Source organism: Myotis nattereri (genome assembly GCF_964212035.1).
Source record: "Myotis nattereri genome assembly, chromosome: 3".
Taxonomy (NCBI): Eukaryota; Metazoa; Chordata; class Mammalia; order Chiroptera; family Vespertilionidae; genus Myotis; species Myotis nattereri.
The window spans coordinates 126,810,429-126,821,828 of record NC_138077.1 but is presented as its reverse complement, the minus strand read 5'-3'; the positions used below and the strand labels follow the sequence as shown (position 1 = coordinate 126,821,828).

General features: G+C 46.4%; 1 pseudogene across 1 annotated transcript; it reads left to right on the top strand.

Annotated features, from left to right (window-relative positions):
* Window positions 1-3,859: 3,859 nt before the first annotated feature.
* On the top strand, window positions 3,860-4,763 carry LOC308515480 (dihydropteridine reductase-like; annotated as a pseudogene). The gene has a single exon. The product of its transcript is annotated as a dihydropteridine reductase-like (transcript).
* The last annotated feature ends 6,637 nt before the right edge of the window (window positions 4,764-11,400 follow it).

The window sequence follows — 11,400 nt, the reverse complement described above, 5'->3', positions numbered from 1 at the left end:
GGTGGTTGGCTTTGTTTGAGGAAGAAGGTCACAGAAGTGGATGTTTTTTGAATTGGAAGCTCTCTGCCTCAACAGTTTACCATCCACGACACCCATGGCGGGTTCCTTGCCATCCCACCCTCTTGACTCACCCTTGCCTCCTCACTGTGCAGTTTCCTGCTGCAGCTCATCTGCTTCGCGAGAACTCTCCAAGCCTATTTTACTTGCCTTTACTTCTTAGGGGTGGGGTGGGGAATAGCACTAGTTGTGATGTGATTTCACTAGAACTCTACTTGAACTTCCCTTTTAATTAGTTAGCTCTTCTTTTACCCTTCCACCTCTGTCTAGCCCATGGTCAGGCCCTTCCCTTGGTGCGCACTTGGTGGAGGCGTCACCATGCAGTGGCTCCTGGTGCCCCCTCTGGCCCCCACTGCCCTCCTCCTCTACGATGTGAGCAGAACAATCTTCAGACATACTTCTCCTTCCCCGCATTGTCGCCGCATCTCTTCATTTTGCACAGATATGCCCTGGACCTCACCACCTCACAGGAGGTGCCACCTCTAAGATCTCCGTCTCTGAATGCCCTTTGTAGCCGCTGCACTGGTCTTCCACTGTCCCATTCACTCATTCCTATTACACCTCTTCTTTGCCTGCCCTGCAGCCCTGGTGCCCTTCCTATTGCAGCATCTTGGACCCATCCTGGTTGCGTCTGTCCCCTCCCTCCCTATCATGTTTGGATTCCTTGGTTTTGGCAAAGTTCTCAAAAGTGCCCCATTCCCTTACCCTCTTGACCTTCCCCCATGTCTTCCTGGATGACCCTCTCATCTACTTCTGATCCCAAACTGCTGAATTCTGTTGAAGGGATTTGTGCACCAAAAGTAACCGGACCCACTGCCTGTTCCTGCCTTTGGACTCTTGCTATGTCCTCAGCCATCTTCCTTTAACTCCATTTTTAGCTCCTATCAGATTCCCACAACAGCTGCCTCAAATCTTTTCCACTCTGCTCAAGCCCCAACTGACCCTGCTGCCTCCTCACCCAAAACAGACCACCTCCCTGGACTGGCTAAGAAACGTTCCTCTCCAGGCTACTGTGATTGCTTTTTCCTTCCCTCCTTCCTTCCTTCCTTCCCTCCTTCCTTCCCTCCCTCCCTCTCTCCCTCCCTCCCTCCCTCCCTCCCTCCCTCCCTCCCTCCCTCCTTTCCTTCTTTCCTTCCTTCCTTCCTTCCTTCCTTCCTTCCTTCCTTCCTTCTTTCCTTCCTTCCTTCCTTCCTTCCTTCCTTCCTTCCTTCCTTCCTTCCCTCCCTCCCTCCCTCCCTCCCTCCCTCCCTCCTTCTTTCCTTCCTTCCTTCCTTCCTTCCTTCCTTCCTTCCTTCCTTCCTTCCTTCCTTTTCCCCTCCCTCCCCGCTTCCTTCCCTCTCTTTCCTTTAATATGGATACTTTCTCATATTTTTTCTTTTACTCTGTTTTGGGGAAGAAATGCTTTTTATTCTTTCCAAGGCTAACCCTGACCCTATGCCCCTCCCTCTATCATCTCTTTTTCCTATGTGATCTTGCTCCTTTGTCACCTTTCCTCATCTTCAACCCCCATTTCCTTTGAACCCTGAATCTTGAGACTTACTCTGATTTCCTTCACCTTAAAAACCAATCAGTAACAAAGCCCTGACTTTGTCTTTGTGCTCCCTCCCTCCTTTCTCTATCATCTTCCTCATGCTCTCAGTCCGGGTTCTATTCTCCTCCCCGTCCCCATGACCAGCCTCACTGAGCTAATGTCCCTGAAATGGGCTTGCTGTCACCTTCCTCCCTGGGAGGCAGCCTCGTGAAGTGGCACAAGCACTGAGCTTGGAGTCAGCCACGCAGGGTTTAAATCCTGGCTGCACCCATATGTGTTATGTAATCACAACCCTCACTTAGTACATTATTAATCTTTTCAAGCTTCAGTTTCCTCCTCTGGAAAATGGATGCACCTAATTCATGAGGTTGCTGTAAGTCCTGAATGGTTATACTTGTGCCCAACACATTGTTGGCACAAAACCAAAACTATTCCCTCCCATCCCTTGTATTAGCTAATGCTACTCCTTCGTGTGATACACCTCTGCTTTCTCCAGCTGCCTGTTGAATTTTCATCCACCCTTCAAGGCCTGGTCACAGCCTTCTTACTTCACCTGTTGAGCTCAAGTCCTCCAGTTTGTTTTCTCTCTGAAACTCATTCCTCAGTTATAGCGGCTGCATGTCTGATGTATCCAGATCGTGTGTACATATTTGACCTTCATGAAATCAAGAGCCTCTGGGGATGGGAGAGTGAATTTATCTTTGGATCCCTCCACAGTACTTATCAGACCACCTCACATATGACAGCTATTCACTAAATGTTAAGTTTGAAAGAATTTTAAAAGAATTTCTTGCTTCTAGATATATTTTTATAATAGAAAAAAAGAAAGAAAATCTAATGTAATCCTTCTCACCCATTAATCTACCACCTAACCTTGTAGAACTTACAATGAAGCAGGGATTTACAATGTAAATCAATGTAAACAGCTGAAAAAAACCCCTTACTAAAGTCTATCAACTGGTCTAGCCAGATTTTTGTGGTCCTTGTGCTACCTCATGGAAATGATTTGCCTTCAGGTCACTAAGGTCCTATTTTGGCAAGTAATTAAGCTAATACCCACTTGGTGGGATCAATGTTTTTTTTTCATGTAAAAGAGGAAATGGTCAGACTAGCCAATATCTAAAATTCCTTCAATCTTAAACAAACTATAATTCAGTGATCACATGTTGAGAGTGTGACATAATTAAGACACTCATTTCTAAAAGTGACCAAGGACACATCTCATGTTTATCCTGTGATGTAAGTTCTTTGAGGAGCACTGTTTGCTTCAGGTGCACTAATTAATTTATATGTTCATGCAATAAATATTTATTAAGCACAGATTGTGTGTGCCTGGTTTGGTGTTAGGTGCTGGGAACCTAATGATGACTCAAGCCGGGTCTCAACAAGGGTGCTGGCTGGCCTTTGGCATGTTCTCCCTGGGGAGGGAAGATGCCTGGAGGTGGGTGTGGGCTGGGCCAGGCGGGGCGGCTGCCTAGGCCAGTGGCTATCAGAGAGGACATTCTGAAGGGATATTCTTCAGCAGTAGCAGCACCTGCCCCTCCTGGCAGGACCCACCACGCAGTAACTCTGGTTATGAGTCTCTGGGCTTGTCACATTATCTACAGGCGGCCTGAAATGCCTCCTGCTACACACATCAGCTTCCCTCAATTCATCTTTCAATCTGGAGGATTTACAAAGCTTTATACCATTAAGAGTAAGATCTCAACAGCATGCCGTATGGGAAAAACATGTTTTGCTCCTGCCCGTATACGTATTAGTGTGTAAGCTCTTCTGGGCAGGGACCCATTTTATGTGTCATGTTCACTGTGCAAGGCTTCATTCCTTCATAAGGCTGATGCTTCAGAAACCTGGGTCTACACCTCCATCTGAGATCAACATCTAGGAGTTAACACCAGTTCATGGCTAGTGGTGAGCCATCCACATTTTACAGTGGGGTACCTGGGTCTGAAGCCTATTTTATGTGCCCCAAGAAACAAGGACGATGGAGGAGAGAATGCCTGTATCATTTAGCATCAAGCCCTCTTTTTGGCTAAGGAGTAGCAGGGCTGACATGTGGTCACCTTCCTCAGGGACTGGGGGCCATGGCTGCAAATCCTTCAGGGGAGCTGGAGGTTAAAATGTAGGACAGATGAGAGGGGAGGTTGTTCATCTGTGTGTTCCCTGTACCTGCCTAATCAGATGGGTGAGCCTCACTGGGGGATGGTTCACAAAGCATCCAGACTGCCTCTGCGGCAGGGACATCACAATAGGGCCATCTGGAGACCGTGGATGGAAAGGGGTAAGGGAAATTTCTCCCAGTTCTGCCTTGATGATTTGGGGACAGCTGATGAATCCTGCTCTTCGCTTCTCCTGGCTGAGCCCTCAACTGTGGACCACCTGTCAAAAGCCGGTGTGAGGGGACCAGCAGGACCAGCGGGAGGCTCAGGATGGTGGCAGGCGGGCGAGGCTGCGCTGGGCTCCCGCTGTGTGCGGGTGTTCCCGCCTGCGACTGGTGGGTGGCCAGCACGGACGTGGTGGAGAAGGAAGAGGCCAGCGCCAGTGTCGTGGTTAGAATGACAGACTCGTTTACTCAGCAAGCTGACCGGGTGACCACTGAGGTTGGAAAGCTCCTGGGTGAAGAGAAGGTGGATCAATCCTTTGTGTGGCTGGAGGCTGGGCTGGGGGCAATGCCAAGTTCAAGTCTCTCTTCAAAAACTGTGACCGCATGTAGAAGCAGAGCATGTGGGCGTCCACCATCTCCAGCCACCTGGCCACCAAGCACCGCACGGAAGGAGGCCTCCTGACCTCGGCGGGTGCCAAGGCCGCCCTGGACGGGACTCCTGGGATGATCGGCTACGGCATGGCCAAGGGCGCGGTCCAGCGGCTCTGCCAGAGCCTCCGAGGGAAGAACAGCGGCCCGCGCCCGGGCTGCGGCCATCGCGGTGCTCCCGGTTCCATGCCCAAGGCCGACTCCGGCTCCTGGACGCCCTTGGGGTTCCTCGTGGAAGCCTCCCATGACTGGATCACAGAGAAAAACCGGCCAAGCTCAGGGAGCCTAATCCAGGTGGTAGCGACGGAGGGAAACACGGAACTTACCCCGGGTGGTTTTAACTTCTTCTCAGTGCCTGCGAGGGGCCTGCAGAAAAGCCAACGTATCTCAGTGCCGCCGCATCTGGCCTCCTGCTTTCTGTAATCCTGTTTGTGGTTTGAGATGGTGACACCTGTTTTTCTCTCACCTAATGTGCATTTGCTTTCCTAAGACAAATGTAAATGTAAAATGTTTGTGTGAAATAAAACCGTGTGTGTGTGTGCAGGGGGGAGGGGGGGGGGCGGGGAGGTGGGGGGTGGTGCCTACAGATGGCTCCATGGTCCATCTGTATTAACCACCTAGGTTTCAGGGGTGTCTGCGTGGCCCCCCTGGATCCGGGCCATTGTGTCGCTTTTGGAACTGTTCATCTGCCCCTGACAGTGGCTGTCGGCTTGACTGGCTCAGGGATTTGTTGGCACTGGGGACATTTGGGGGCCCGAGTTCTTTTTGAATGTTACGTTTCTGTCACAGATGTAGTTTTTGCAGCGTTGAATTAAACTGCCTTAAAACGCCTTTTGTGGTGTAAACAAAATCCATGGACTCTGTCAGGCATCTTTTCCCTGTGCGGTCGCCAAGTGTGCGAGAGAACCACTCGTGATTACTTGGAGTTATCTTCCTAATAAATGCACTTCGTTGATTGTGTTATCTTCTGAAAAAAAAAAAAAAAAAGCAAAAATATAAAAGCCTGCATGAGGGGACCCAGCTCTTCATTTAGGTCCCAAGTAGAAAGAAGTTACAGACAAAGTAGAGAGGAGGAGACAGCAGAGAGGGGAAAGGCCTGTGGTCCTCCTGGCTTCTCTAAGTGGGGAGAGGGGTGGGCACAGCCACACTTACTGCTGGGAACTTCCCAAAGCAGAGTCTCCTGGCTCTTCGACAGGCATATCCCAAAATAAGGAGTCTCGAGGCCTCCATCCTATATTTCTGACACTTTGCCTCATCAAAAAATGACTCCCCCCAAGTGTTTGTAGCAAATTTGGCTAAAGAGTCATCTAAGGCTTACTGCGCGAGTCCAGCCTGAGCAGTCCTGGCTCACATTTGGGCAGGTTAGGTTTGGCAGTCCCCACGCCTGTTCACATTTGCTCTCCTTCTCATTTGATTTGATCCTATAATAGCTGCAGGTGGTGGGCAGGGTAGGTATTACTCACCTCAGGTTTAAAGGTGATGAATTTAAGGCTCAGCTCTATTTTCATGATGGAATCCTACAGAGTGCCACCGATGTCAAAATTATTTCACTTTATTTTTTCATTATATGATGCTGTCTGTGTAGTAGGAGGATACTTCAGTGAATGTACCACCACGGAGAGTCCAGCATTGAATTTTACAGAAAGAGAACAATGACTAGCCCAGGTTTAAATGGACACAGCTTGGGGACAGAGCAGCTGGGGGCTTATTGGTGAAGCCATGGGCCTCACCCTTGCTAGAGGGGATCACCCACCATGGTCAGCCTTGGGCATTTCTCTCATTCTTTAAGAGAACAGCTGACCCAGGAGTCCTCTAATCTCTGCCCAGCCACTGATTTAATCTGGTCCATGGACACAGAGATGACTCAGCTAAGTGAGTGCCTTGCCTTGTATCTTTGAAATCTTTCCTAGCTCCTCTCTGAGGACCAACAAGAATGCAAAGGGAACAGGACCCCGTATCACACCTGCTAAATTTCTGACCAGCCAAAGAAAGCTTTATGACTAACAGACAGTACTAGCAGCCACTATAAAGACTTTAGGATGAACAGAATGGCTTGATTTGGCCAACTGGGCACAGTTAGGGATTGAAATAAAACAGCAAGTTAGGTAGGAAAGTAAATTATCTTATGTTACCTTTCTCTCTCTGGCCATTTTATTAGGTATTATTTGGATGTTGCTGAATGTATACTCACTAGGTATTGCCATGTACTCACATGAAATTTGAACTCATAAACATATGAGCATAGAAATAAGCAATTTGTTTAAATTATTATATTACATTTTCTATTTAATGTAATATGAATTTTTGGTTAGAAGTTAAGATAAACACATTCATAAACCTATGCATATGAGCATAACCAATGGACACAGACAGTAGGGGTGCGAGGACATGTGCTGGGGGGTGGGAGCGGCTGGTTAGAGGTCAATGGGGGGAAAAGGAGACTTACGTAATATTTTAAACAATAAAGAATTTAAATTAAAAAATAAATCTATTACTTAGGGCAAAAAGAGATGTTTCCTATCTCTTTCATAAACTAAAAAGGTGACCAGCATTTGTTCTGCTCCTCAACAAAAACGTCAGAGACTGAGCTCAGTCACGGACCACTTACAGGGAAAGTCCAGGACAGCCCACAGCTGGCAGTGTACCGAGTTGGCCTGTGTTCCATGGTTCCAGGTGGATCCCATGGGTCTGGCTGGGATAGATAGCTGCTCATTCTGCATTTAGATTTGCATATCCAGGAATTGAAGCCAGCAGTTCTAACACCATAAGAGACCGACAGCAGAAAGTATTTAGATTTGGACCTCTTCCTTATATTTTCTCATTAGAATCAAGGAATCCTTTTACTACATGTGCAGTATAATGATGTGCTATGAAGACACACTCGGTGGGCTTATCATGTACTTACCACAAGGCAGTGGATGATTGAAACTGTAATGGGCAAGTGAAGCAATTGCTTGTCAAATTGTGGGGAAGGGGGCAATAGGGACTGAAGGGTCAGCTTGCATGATAGAATAAATGGGTACTGGCACTTGAATGTTAACATACATTTAACACAAAATGTTTATTAATCAGTATCTATTTAATCAGATGTCAATTAGTAAGAATGTTTATATATGTCATTTTAGTAGAAGACAAGGCAAGTGATCATAAACCTTTTTTATAAGCAAACAAAATGAAATAAACAGCAATTACCATTTTCTGAATACTTTTCTCTTTCTAGGACTTTATTTTACAACTAGAGGCCCGGTGCATGGATTCATGCACCGGTGGGGTCCCTTGGCCTGGCCTGCGCCCTCTCACAATCTGGGACCCCTTGGGGGATATCAGACTGCTAGTTTTGGCTTGATCCCCACAGGCCAGGCTCAGGGACCCCACCGGTGCACGAATCCGTGTACCAGGCCTCTAGTATGCATATAAGATCTTTGGTTAATCTCTTCCTGCCCTCTCCCCTCCCCACTTCCCTCTGAGATTCATCATCCTGTTCCATGTTTCCATGCCTGTGCACTGAGCATCTGCACCCAGATGGTCAGTGCACGTCATAGCTACAGGTCGAACAGTTGCTTAGGCTTTTATATACTAATATATAGATAAAGCCACATGGTAGATATTGTACCCATTTTACATATGAGGATGCTAAGGCTGAAAGGCTGAGTAACTTATCTCGGGGAGTCACAAGGTTAGTAATAAGCAAAAGTATTTGATTTCAAAACCCACATTTTTTTTTTTCTCAACTCAGCTTCTGTGAAGGCTTTATTCAGAAATGTCTCCTACAGGATCCATCCAGGGTCCACAAAGATTTTAATTCAATCTCGTATGGTTTTACAGGTACACCTATGTGTATGTTTACATACACATGCACACACGCACACACAGATCTATGTTCACATGTGGAATGGGTTGTAAAGAAACAGATCTACTCTTCACTGCAAGCAGAGACTTCCAGGGGTGCACTTCCTTAGTTAGTCATTAAATTCTTAGGTTCTGCAAATGGATTGTATCAGTTACATGTTATCTAGGGGGATTACTCATGCTAACCAAACTGATTGATAAAATAGGTCTTGCTTTGCCAATTAAATGTCAACAGAAGTGGTACAATTCACCAAATTTCTTTTCCACATTGGGGTGATTGTGGAAGCAAGTGTTGCAGTGGAGCCTCCATCAGCCAGGGAATTTGAGTGTTTGTGCTGAGTTGACCTGTATTGGGCAATAGAGGGAGAGGGAAATACACTTGCTATTTAATCCACAGAGGTGATGGGGTTGTTTGTTATGTATAAAACCTTGCCTATACTGACTGATACAATAAATTGGCTGCTCCCTCTTATGTAGCAGTGGTTAATAACTAGTTCCAAGCATGTGAATGAGAGGTGCACTTGAACCCAAATAAACTTATTTTTTATTGTTGACAATATTACAGATGTCTCCCATTTTCTCCCCTTTTTCCCCTCTCTACCCAACCCTCACTCCACCCCAGGCCAAATAAGGTTTTGAATGCGACCGACATTAACATCTCAGTGACCTATAAGCCAACTAATCACAGTTCCATTAATCTGCACACTCGCCCCTCTCTTCAGTGTGCTGGTCCAAGCCACTTGTTCTCTGGATTATTGCAACACTCTCCTCGCGCTTTTCCTGTGTCTACCTTTGTCACCCAACCTCCTTCCTTACTCAATCCTGGAGTATGCCCTTCACAAAACTGTGTTTTTACCATTTTCCAAACTGATATTTTAGTTATCAGTATATTTGGAGCATCTTTCTATGTCAATGAAATTAATTTTTCTCAGTGAAAGAGCCTGGCTTGAAAATCAGGGCCAGTCATTTGCCCAAGGCCCTTCCTCCTCACGGGCTGATCCCAGTGGGCGACACCAAAGAGAGAGGCAAGTGGTGACTTGATGTGCAGAGAGTTAGAACAAAACGCACAGCGTCTCTGCAGGGAATCTTTTTGCCGGGCAGTGGTGTCTTGGTAGGTTTTCAGGTATCCTGACCCCTGGCCCAGTTCTCTGTGCATACAGTCCACCTAATGCTGCTTACCCAGAACACGGCATTCTGGTTAACAGAGATTCATGGCACACTATTATGTAATAGGGCCATCATTGCATTCCTATGATACCTCAAGTTGTCAGAACCTAAATTAAAAAAGAATTGCTTTGATGAGACTTTCACACTCACCTAATTAAATTATTTTTCTTGCAGGATTTTTAATAATAAAGATGTTTTATGGATATATTTTGTTATTGAAAACTTAAGACTATAAACTGCTTCATCAAAACTGATAAAACCCCAAATATCACAGAGGCAAGTCTATATACTAGTAGCATATAGAGTGGAAAATAAAAATTCATGTTTTCTGATTTACAAATCAGGAAAATGAATCATAGCACAGCTCCTGCCCACCAATAGTAAGTAGAGGAGCAAGATGGTGCCTGGACAGTGGGCCCCTAACCAAGTGTGCCTGGGACCCACACCCAGTGTTTCCTGTTCCCTGCGTGGTGCCAGTGCCTGGCTGTGATCATGTTAAAACCAAGTACAATAGGTGTAAAACTAACCATGTTCCCATACTTATCACTTTATTTTTCATTCACATGAATGAACACGTGCTGCAGGAGCTAGGCCTATACATACAGTCCCTACAACTTCTGTGAATAAACAAAAACAAAACAAAACAAGCGAGTGAACAAAAAGAATATGCTTTCCCCCTTTCTAACGTGGAGTGTCAATCTTTACTTCAGAGTGGTCCCTCAGAGAACAGGCTGCAGGGAAGTAACACCGTGGACGTCACCGTGTAACATGACCCGCGGTTCTCTAAGCTGTGTCTGTGTCAGGGGGAAGTACCTGCCAGCTGTTAGAATGGAAGGCCCGCCAGAGTGTGTCTCTTTCATTAGGAGGTGCTCCTATAAGGCTGTATCCAGTCCGCCAGCTCTGTGAAATCTAGTGTTTCACCTGAAAGGAAGCGACTGAATGAGGCTGTAGAAAAGTGAGGGGTGAGGGAAAGATTCAGAGACAGAATGAGCAGACACGAATCAAATAGATGGAAACAATCGATCTTCTTCTGTACCCAAACTGCAACGTGCAGCAGAACATTTCCAGAAAAGCTGTAGGAACTTCCTGTCTTTGGGACCAGCAGAATAGTCCAATCAGAAAACTACCAAAAGGAAAAAGAAGATTTTCCTCAGGAGAGAATATTCTACCTAAAAATCACAGAATGTGCAAGAGAAAGTTTACTTTTGACCAAAACTTAAGGGAGAAATGTGGCTAGTGGCAGATCTTGATATTTTTTTTTTAAATATTTTTATTGATTTCAGAGAGGAATGGAGAGGGAGAGAGAGAGATAGAAAGATCACTGATGAGAGAGAGAGAGTCATTGATTGGCTGCCTCCTGCATGCCCCACACTGGGGACTGAGTCTACAACCTGGGCATGTGCCCTGACTGGGAACTGAACCCTGACCTCCTGGTTCATAGTTGATGCTTAACCACTGAGCCACACCTGCTGGGCAGACCTTGGTATTTTACTCCTTGTCCTGAGGAGTTTTCAAAAAGCTAGTCTTCCCTAGGCTTCTGGTTTATCAGTTACCATGGAAACCATTAACCCTATTGCCGAAGTTCTGAGTGATTTGAACACAGAAGAATGCTCACTTGAACACATTTTACCCCCGACCCCTCTTTCTACATACAGCTCTGCCCCAGTAGCCAAATGCCTCCCGCTGCTGTTGGGCCACAGGTGCTGCAAACTTCTGGCCCTTCCACAAATTGAGGCGAGCAGTCAGGACTGTTGTTAGGAAACTCCAGCAGGCAAATAACTCCAGCAGGTCTCAGACAAGTTGGTGTAAATTCTGGCACGGACTGGCTCACCTGTTGTGTGATTAAGTCATGGGGTTGCCGCTTGTTCCCTTTGGGACAGGGCCAGGCAGCATTTGTTCAAGGGAAAAATGAAGCTCTGTGTGTGCAGTGTGACTGTATCAATAGAAACGGGCAAACAGATTCCGGTAGAAGAAAAGAATGAGACGTGGGCGGTGGGATGATCCTGCAGCTGTGTTGAAAGGTGTCTTAGTCAAGGGTGGCTTG